The following is a 9,553-nucleotide window of genomic DNA, read 5'->3' on the forward strand; positions in this document are numbered from 1 at the left end:
TAATGGCACTAATCCTTTCCTGAGGGCTCCATCCTCATGACTTAAGCACCTCACAAAGGCCTCACTTCCTAATATCATCACACTGGGGGTTAATCTTCAACATGTGAATTTTGGGGGGTCATTGCACGTCTCTTGGGGTATGAGGAGAAACCACTGGCCCTGTGGTCATCTGTGCAATTGGCATTAGCCATGGAGCAAGGCTGTGGGTTGGGAGCTGGGGAGGATTTCCGAGGCCAAGAGAATGTGGAGGTGAGCTGTGAGGGAGGTCTCCCAGGGAACCAGCCCAGGCTCCTGCTGACGGAGCAGTGATCATCCTGTAGTCTCCAGAACATTCGGTCCCCAGGGCAGCCTCTCTGTCTACATCATTTCAAGCAGGACCAGGACTCAGAGCTGTGATGACTTCTTCAGATTTCAAGCCTGTTGCTTCAGAGGAAGGGGAGGGGCACCTAACAGAGCAGACTTCTCCACTGGAGACAGGTCTATGCTCAGGGCATAGGTGCTTGGACAGTTCAGCGATTCTTCCTCCATGAAGCTCTTCTTGACTCCCCCGGTCCGGCCAGAGCGGTCCTTCCCTGACACTCCGCTCTTGCCCTGCACTATCCCAGTGCAGCGTGATAGCTGTAAGTTCATCTTCATGGGAGCTCCCCAGGGCAGAGCCCCGCCTGTTCACTCCTTATTCACTGTCGTGTTCATGGTGCGGCTCAGATTCCGAGTTCTGTTAAAGATTGTGGAATGGATGGTGGGAAGGTCATCAGCAGCTCTCTGCTTAGGCCTCCAAGAAGACCCTTTCTTGGTGATTCACCCCTTCTCCCAGGCCCTGTGGGAAGGAGGGGCTCTGTCCTAAGCTCAGAGAACCACTCCTTGCAAAGGAAGAAGAGGATGGTTGCACACTCAGCAGTTCTGGAAGGGCACTTGGGGCTGACAGCTGCCTGGTTGACTCATGAAAGCGGCACCCGTGATGGGTGAGGTCTTTAGCAGCCCAGTGCTCCACCCAGGATTGGAAGACGAATCACGTGCTCCCTCTTTACCTTCCTCCCAGGCCCCTGAATGGAGCCCCGTCTGCTTTCCTGCAGCCGCCCCACGCGGGCAGAGATGAAGCTGCTGTCTGGCAGCAGAGATCTTCTTCGCCATGAGGCAGGTAGAGAAACAGCTTGCTTCCCAAGGAGAAAGTGGAGCTTTGTAGGCACACAAGGGTAAATACTGAGTGTAGTATGCTGCTAATTAGCTGCACAACGGCCATTAGCATTAATGAGATCTGTCTCTGTGACCAATTCCCTCTTCACTGAGCAGGCAGCATCACTTCTCTGGGCCAGGCTTCCTGGCTCGGTGATCTGCTGCTGCTGTGAGTCTGTGTGACACTTTCCTCTTGAATAAAAGACAGCTAGAATCACAAAGAAGCCCTTTCTCTTTCAACCTTGCTTTGGAACAAAAGCAGAAACTTCAGGTTAAAGATACACTTAAAAGATTGAAAATGTTTCCCATTCTCAGCCCTAATCATATCCCCTCCTCCTGACTTTGGAGTACTAGGCTAGAAAGTCAAAGAGTAGAAAAAAGGGATGATCATCACCAAGGTTTTGTTTTGTTTTGTTTTCTTTGAGCACTTAATATGTACCAAGCAAGAGCCATACATTACCTAATTTAAGCCTCACAATAACCACATGAGGTTGATTCTATGATGATCCTCATTTTGCAAATGAGGCGGTGAGGCTCAGGGCGGATAAGGAATAAGTTACTTGCTCACATTTCCACAGTTAAAAAATGGAAGAGCCAGAATGATTCAGCCATGCCGGAATCCAGAGCTCATGATCTTGACCACAACACTGCACTCTCTTGAAAAGGATTCTGGGAAGGACTGTAATGAACAGTCTTGCCTCTTTAGAAGTAGGGGAGGAGAATTAAATAAACCAAAGTACTTGGTTATTGTTTATTACTACAGTTATTTATGTACAGTTTATTTAATGTCTATTATGGTCTTGGTGTGGGGGATGTAATATGTCATCCTTGTTCCCATGGAGACTATCATTAAGTGGTAATACAATGGAAACATGACTCTAATAAGAGGTAGCATGATCAATGGCTAGATAGGTACTGTGTATTACAAGGGTACGAATTAGGGCCCTTAATTGTATATGTGAGGGCATGGGAACGGTGAAGCCATATTTTAATCTGTTCTTTCCAATTTTATTGAGATATAATTGACAAGTAATATTGTGTAAGTTTAAAGTGTACAACACGTTGATATGATACACTTACATATTATAAAATGAGTAGCACCATAGCATTAGCTAACGCCTCCATCCCATCACATAAGTACCATTTTTTTGTGTGTGATGAGACATTTACGATCTCTCTTAGCAACTTTTAAGTATATAATACATTATTATTAGCTATAACCACCATGCTGTACATTAGGTCCCCAGAACTTGTTGATCTTACAATTGGAAGTTTATACACTTTGACTAATATCTCCCCATTTCTCCCATTCCCCAGCCCCAGGTTACTACCAATCTACTATTTCTATGATTTCAGCTTTTTTTAGATTCCACATGTAAGTGATTACATATAGTATTTATCTGTCTCTGTCTGACTTCTTTCACTTAGCATAATGCCCTTGTTTCATCCAAGTTGTCTCAAATGGCAGTATTTCCTTTCTCATGGCTGAATAATATCCCATGTGTTCTCTCTCTCTCTCTTTGATATCTGAAGATTATATATATATATATAATCTTCTTTATCCATTCATCTTTATTCATTCATCTGTTGTCGGAAACAGATACTTAAGTTGTTTTTATTTCTTGGCCTTTGTGAATAATGCTGCAATGAACATGGAGGTGCAGATATCACTTTGAGATCCTGTTTTCATTTCCTTCCGATAGATACCCAGAAGTGGAATTTCTGGCTGAAAGGTAGTTCTATTCTTAATCTTTTGAGGAACTTCCACACTATTTTTCATAGTGTCTGCACCAATTTACATTCCCACCAATAGTGCACAAGCATTCTCTTTTCTCCACATCCTTGTTAGCACTTATCTCTTGTCTTTTTGATAATAGCCATTCTAACATGTGTGAGGTGATATCTCATTGTGGTTTTGATTTGCATTTCCCTAATAATTAGCAATATTGAGCACCTTTTCATGTACCTGTTGGCCATTTGTATGTCTTCTTTGGAAAAATGTCTATTCAGGCCCTTTGCCCATTTTTATGTTGGGTTATTTGGTTTTTTGCTAATGAGTTGTATGAGTTCTTTATATATTTTGGATATTACCCCTTACTGAGTATGGGGTTTGCAAATATTTTCTCTCATAGGTTGCCTCTTCATTTTTAAAATTTTTTCCCTTGCTGTGAAGATTTTTAGTAGTCCTGTTTATTTATTTTTGCTTTTGTTGCTTCTTTTAATCTTTTTGAATCTCTTTTTAAAAACATCTTTAACATTTGGAGAAGTGAACTGTAGTGGATAGAGAAGGCTTCCTGGAAGAGGTTCTAGAGCTGAGCTTCAAAGAGTCTGTGTTAGACGAAAATAGCAGAGGAAGGACATTGCTGGTCCAGGTGTCACTTGGAGCACTGACATGGAGGTGAGGTACAGCAGAGTGTGTGAAGGGAGAACTATAAGTGTACTTGTGTTTGTAGAGCATGAAATTTGTAGCAGGTCGTAGTGAGGAATGAAGCTGGAAGGGGGGTCGAAGGTAGATCACAGAGGGCCCCGTAGGCAAGACAATTGAGTTTGGACTTTATCCTCAGCAAATGGGAGCCATTGTAGGACTTTCAAGCACAGTAATGTCATGGAAGATGAGACTGACAAGGGCAAGAGTGGTAGCTGATGGTTCGATGGTAGCTAGATGCTATTTTAGTAACTTAGGCAAGAATGGTGGTGGCCTGAATGTGAACTATAGTAATAGGGATGGTGACTGGATACAAATTTGATAAACATCTAGCAGGTTGAATTGGCAAGTCTCAGTGGTTGACTAAATGCAAGGGGCTTGATGGAGAGAGAGGAGTCAGAGATAGCACTCAACTTTCTGCCTTAGGTAAAGAGTTGCTATTCTCTGAAACAGGAAACACAGAAAGTTTGGGGATGGGGCATGGTTCAGGTTGGGCCAGGTTGAGTGTGGTGTGACTGTGGAGTATCTAGATGGAGATGTCTAACAGACAGTCAGATGTGAGGTAGAGAGTCTAAGGGAGCCACGTGGAACATCCTGAGCTTGATACCAGCTGTGATCCTGAGGATGTCTGGGTTCACCCAAGGTGGATACTGGTGAGAGGGAGAGCTGATGTGTAGCACCTGAACACCACCCCACCTTCCCAACAATCTTGTCCAACTACGTCTTCAGAAAAGAATCAAGTTCCTGTGTGCTGTGCCTGGGCTCATCACTCTCATCCTCCCTGAGCCAGATCTTTGCAGTTCTTCTATATCCAAGTCTAGACCTTTGGGATTACACTGGGAAGATCCACTGGCAGCAGGATAATTCTAGAATTCCTTCCTGTATCTCATGGCTTGGAAATGACAAGGAATTGATGAATCTGGTAATGATGCTGGTGGGCTGCCTACTGTCCTATCATCTCTACCCTCCCCATGCATCTCAGCTCTTTCCCACTCTGCCCAGTTCTCTTCTTGTTGGGTCCATGTTGCAGGGGAGGTAGAGTCCTACATGGGTTGCTTATCCCATAGGGAGTCCAGCTGGTTAAAGAGGGTTAGGCACAGCCTATCCTATGCATTGGAATTGACTTTGATAGTTCTTTCCTGTTTCTAGCACTAGCCCTTTTCTCCCATCCCACCTAATACCATCGATCTGGTCAAGAGTAGCCAGCGTTCCCCATTGTGGCTGTCCCTGAGCAAGACAGATTTTCATGAAATTACATTTCATCAAAACTTACCTGTTCCTTTTTTTCCTTTTCTTATATCACTTCTCTCTGCTTTCTAGACAGCTCTCCAATATGACAAAATCCTCATGATTATATCTGGGCCCAGCAGCAGCAGGCCAAGTAGGAAGAGAACAGCAGAAGGGTTGCTGAGAGGTACAAGGAAGCAGTACCATGAATTAAGTCTAAAGGTCAGCTAAGGCTACAAACAGAGAGATGAATAGCAGGTTAATAGTTGGGAGAATCAAGAGCAGGGCGGACCAGAATTAAATAGAAAACGTGTGGTGATGAACTGAGAGCAACCCCTACCTACTTCTATCAGGAAAGAGATTTGAGGGTCGGAAGGAGTCTAATAGGAGCTGGTATCTGCCATCCCAGATGGCTCAGGCCCAGCCACTCGCAGCTAATGTGATGGCTTTTACAATGTAAGCCAGGCTCAGAAAGGAGTCAAAAGCTGCTTAGCTCAGTAATTCAGGGGTAATTTTTCTGCAAAGAGCAAGGTCAAAGACACATTAAAGGGAAGGCTCTGCTTTTCTTAGGTGAGGTCAGACTGAGGGGAAAAATGGCACTCATGTTAGTGTTTTTGCTTCGAAGATGACTAGTAAGGAACAGCAGACTGAAATTAGAGCATTCACTCCTTCCATTCCTCTTGAAACTAGAGAAAATCCTTTATTAGCATTCTATCAAACTAAAGGCTCTGAGTTAGCAAGACACAAGGGGAAAAGGAGGAGCAGAGATCCTCCTACAGTGGGGCAGGGGTGGTTTTCAGAGAGAAGGGTATGGGATACAGATTAGAGAGTTTGAATGAGGGGATACAAGGGATCATCTAAGTGGGACAGACTTCTGAAGGACTAGGCCTCCTTTCCTTGGGTGACAAAGAAGAATAAGCAAGATAGGAAGAGTCATAAACTAGTATCCTTCCTACATCATGCTAGGCTGAGAGATCTACCTGAGTTTTCAGCAAAAAAATTGAGAATATAGCAACTGTACCCCAGTATCTGTTATATCTGGAAAGACTGGTAAGGCAGGAAGTATGTAGGGAAATGACAAGGCTTCTTTCTGCATTGCACAACTCCAGGGGGTACCATACACACGGAATTCACTGTGAATGATTCCTTCTAGAATTTGGTGACCTATGGCAGCCTTGAGTAAGGGAGAACACTTACTTCCTGTTCAGCTTGTGGGTGTGGTGGGCACCTGTTGGTATTGTCTGCAGCAATGTTTTTCCTTCTTTTGATAAAGAGTGCTGATTTGGGGCGGGGAGGTCTCTCCCTCCTTCCACTCCACCCTTCTGACTCCTGATTCCATGAAGTTTCATGAGATTGTCCATCAGGGGCTCAAGCTAGCCAAATCTCTCCTTAGAATCTGAACCATTAGTAGAAATACACTAGATCAGAAATTGTTGGAGCCGATGTATTTTTTATGGCAACAACCTGAGAAGATTGTTTATTACTTCTGTGGCCACTGCCAACACTTTGTGATACTTACAAAAGGTACACAGCAAAGGGAGTTGAGGCATCTTTGAGCAAAGAAAAAGTCACCCTTTTTCCAGGCGGACAAAACCCTGTACAGAGAGACAAGTCTGATGATCAGAGAGCAGGTTAAATCCACTCTAATTTGCCCACTCAGTTGGGTGCCCTGATTACTTTCATCCACATGTATCCCTGGAGTGGTCCTGTTTCCTGTCCTTCCTGAAGCCAAGTTGCTCGGATTTTCTGTGTATTCTGTAACTACCCTACACCCTTCAACTTAAGTTAGCCAGAGGAGGTTTCTGTTGCTTGCAGTCCAAGAACACGAAAAGATGCATGGGCGGAAAACGGCAGAGACAGGGTTGGGGGCACCCCAGTGTCCACTGTGAATTACTTAGCCTAGGCAGCACTGGGTATTAGCAGTATTAAAGATATTTATGAAACACCAGTGGCCAAGACAATAATAGAGGCACAGAAGATTATAAAAGTCAATTCTCTAATTTTTTCTCATAGATTAACACATACCTCTTCAAGGCAGAAGAGGAGGGATGCTGACAACTTCCAGGCGACATATGGCCTCCGTACCAATTGAGAGGACAGGTAAGGGAGGGGATGTAAAGGAACTGTGCCAGGTGGTTCACGTCAGCCCAGATGACCTGAAATCTCCTAAGATACCTTCTTGCTCTAGACTATAAGATTATTTATTTCCATCGTGAGATAGTCAGTTCCAATGGATCAATGAGTTTCCTGTTCTCCCATGACATATTTGTACTATATCAGGGCATTTTGTAAGCTCAATCTGCATTAATTCAGGAAAGTTTTTTCTTTTGTACACATTTCTCTGCTTTTAACACCCCTTCTTTCTTTTCTATCTCCCTTTCCCCTTGAAACTCAATGTAGCAGGAAGGACTGCATGCAGCATGTGGCTTTGGAAATGATCAAATCTAGATCTGAATACCAATTTGCAGTTTACTAGCTGTATGACCCTAGGAAAATGATGTATCCTTCTGAGTATTATTTTTTCATTTGTAAAGGCACATGATATGTGCAGTGGATACTTATTGTCTTTGCCACCTAATGTCTATTCCTCTTTCTTCTGCAACAGGAACCCAATATTCTCTTGAGAATCCCCTCCACTGACATACAGTCCCGGTATTTTGCAAGGGTAGGGGGCACAGATGTCATACTCTTTCTCTTCAGAGATGCACAAGTGATCCAGGCTCGTCCTGTTAGTAATGGGCATTGTTGTGGGATCTAAAAAAAATTGATACAAATGAAATTATTTACAAAACAGAAATAGACTCACTGAAATAGAAAGTAAACTTATGGTTACCAAAGGGGAAATGGGGGTGGAATAAATTAGGAGTTTGGGATTAACATATACACACTACTATATATAAAATATATAAACAACAAAGACCTACAGTATAGCACAGGGAACTATATTCAATATCTTGTAATAACCTATAATGAAAAATAATCTGAAAAAGAAGATATATATATACACATATATATACATATATACATGTATGTATATACATATATACATATGTATACATGCATATATACATATATACACATAGATATACATACATATGTATACACACACACACACACATATATATATATATGGCTGAATCACTTAGCTGTACACCTCAAACTGGCACAACATTGTAAATCAACTATACTTCAATGAAAAATAAATAAATAAATAAAAGTATGGGCATTGTGTCTCCCAATACTGTGATTGGTTCATGGGTGATCACGTGACCGAATGTACGTCAATAAATATCAGGCCCAGGACATGAATTTAAACTATTGAGAAAGAGAGATTTTAATTTCCTCTAGGCTTAAGTCTGGAGCTGCTGGGAGCTACCAAATAGACGAACGCTGTTTCAGAGTGATTCCCAACAGGAGAAATCAGAGCTGAGAGAGGAAGAGAAACTAAGTCCTGAGGACATAATTTTAGCTGTTCAGTCCAGAAGGGCCTGACACCTAAAAGCCCTGGATTTGGATTTTTTAGTTACTTAAATCAATATACCTCCCCCACCCTTTTTTTTGTTGTTGTTAGGCTGTTAGAGTTATATTTTCAGATACTTGCACCTGAAAGAGTTATGATACCATTTATTCTGAAACATTTTGATAAGGATTAGAATTTAAAAATGAACAATGTCTGGATATCATGACATAGTGACGTTGATTATTTTCATTGTTCTTATTGTTGCTGGTATTTTCACAGGTGCTCCAGGGTCCTCACCTCCTCCTTGTCCCCTCAACCAAACTGTCTGGAGAGACTCTACGGACAGGCATTTCTAGTGCTGGGACAGCACCGGGGCGGAGGAGGCTGGAGGCTCCTGTGCCCTTCTGCTATCACAGGGCTGACCTCCATATGGCAGGGAGCAGAGTTCAGAAGCTGCTGCCTTGAAGTTTCTCTCTAGAGACCACAAGCCTAAGAGACCACCAGAAGTCTGCCTCATATCCCTCCAGCCATTCCCCTTACCACATGCTGGACTGGGTAGCTGGAATTCTGGGACTGTGGGACTGGGGTGGGGGTGGAATTGAACTTTAAATAAGCAACATGCTAAGTCCATTTCTTTGGAGGAGGGCTGAGGCAGCCGGAATCCAAAGGGAGAATGGGAGGGGGAGGGCTGTCTCTTAGAGGTGTCACAGAGCATGCTGGGTCTCCTGGCTGAGCAGGGCTGGCTCCTGCCCACAACCTTTAATGGCTATTTGATCCGCTCATTAGCAAGTATGAAACGTGGGGAGTCCAAAAAGGAAGAAGCAAAACAAAACAAAAGTCTGCAATGAATAAACTAACAGATGGTGACTCAGTTCAACGTGCATCCAATCCGCCCCACTACCAAGGACTTTGTTTGCCTAACAGTGGAGGCTGGGGATGGAGAAGGGTCCCTGCTGCAGAGGCTGATGGGAGGACCCCAGATCCCCTCCCCCACCCTGCCCCTATCTCTGTATGGGGACCAGATGGGTATTCTTGTTTTAAAGCTCCTTTCCCTTGGGTTGATCCTGAATTCATTCTCTGATCCAGAGAGCAAGGTCCTTGGGGGAAATGAGGCTGACATTGCGGGGAGGGGAGGGACTGTGGGGTGCAGCAGCAGAGGGGGATGAAAAGCCATGTGGAAGCTGAGGCACAAGGTCAGGGTGACGCTTCCCTCTCCCATATACACACGCAGAACGAATCGGAAGGCAAGGTAGCTGGGGAGCTGGTAC

General features: G+C 43.8%; 1 long non-coding RNA gene across 1 annotated transcript; it reads left to right on the forward strand.

The window, feature by feature from the left end:
• Positions 1-1,055: 1,055 nt before the first annotated feature.
• LOC113607003 (uncharacterized) lies at positions 1,056-9,342 on the forward strand. The gene is made up of 3 exons (XR_003427776.1): positions 1,056-1,138; positions 6,839-6,925; positions 8,565-9,342. It is a non-coding gene; the product is annotated as an uncharacterized LOC113607003 (long non-coding RNA).
• The last annotated feature ends 211 nt before the right edge of the window (positions 9,343-9,553 follow it).

This window comes from Aethalodelphis obliquidens, unplaced genomic scaffold (assembly GCF_003676395.1).
Source record: "Aethalodelphis obliquidens isolate GAN/ISIS:26980383/991018 unplaced genomic scaffold, ASM367639v1 scaffold46, whole genome shotgun sequence".
Taxonomy (NCBI): Eukaryota; Metazoa; Chordata; class Mammalia; order Artiodactyla; family Delphinidae; genus Aethalodelphis; species Aethalodelphis obliquidens.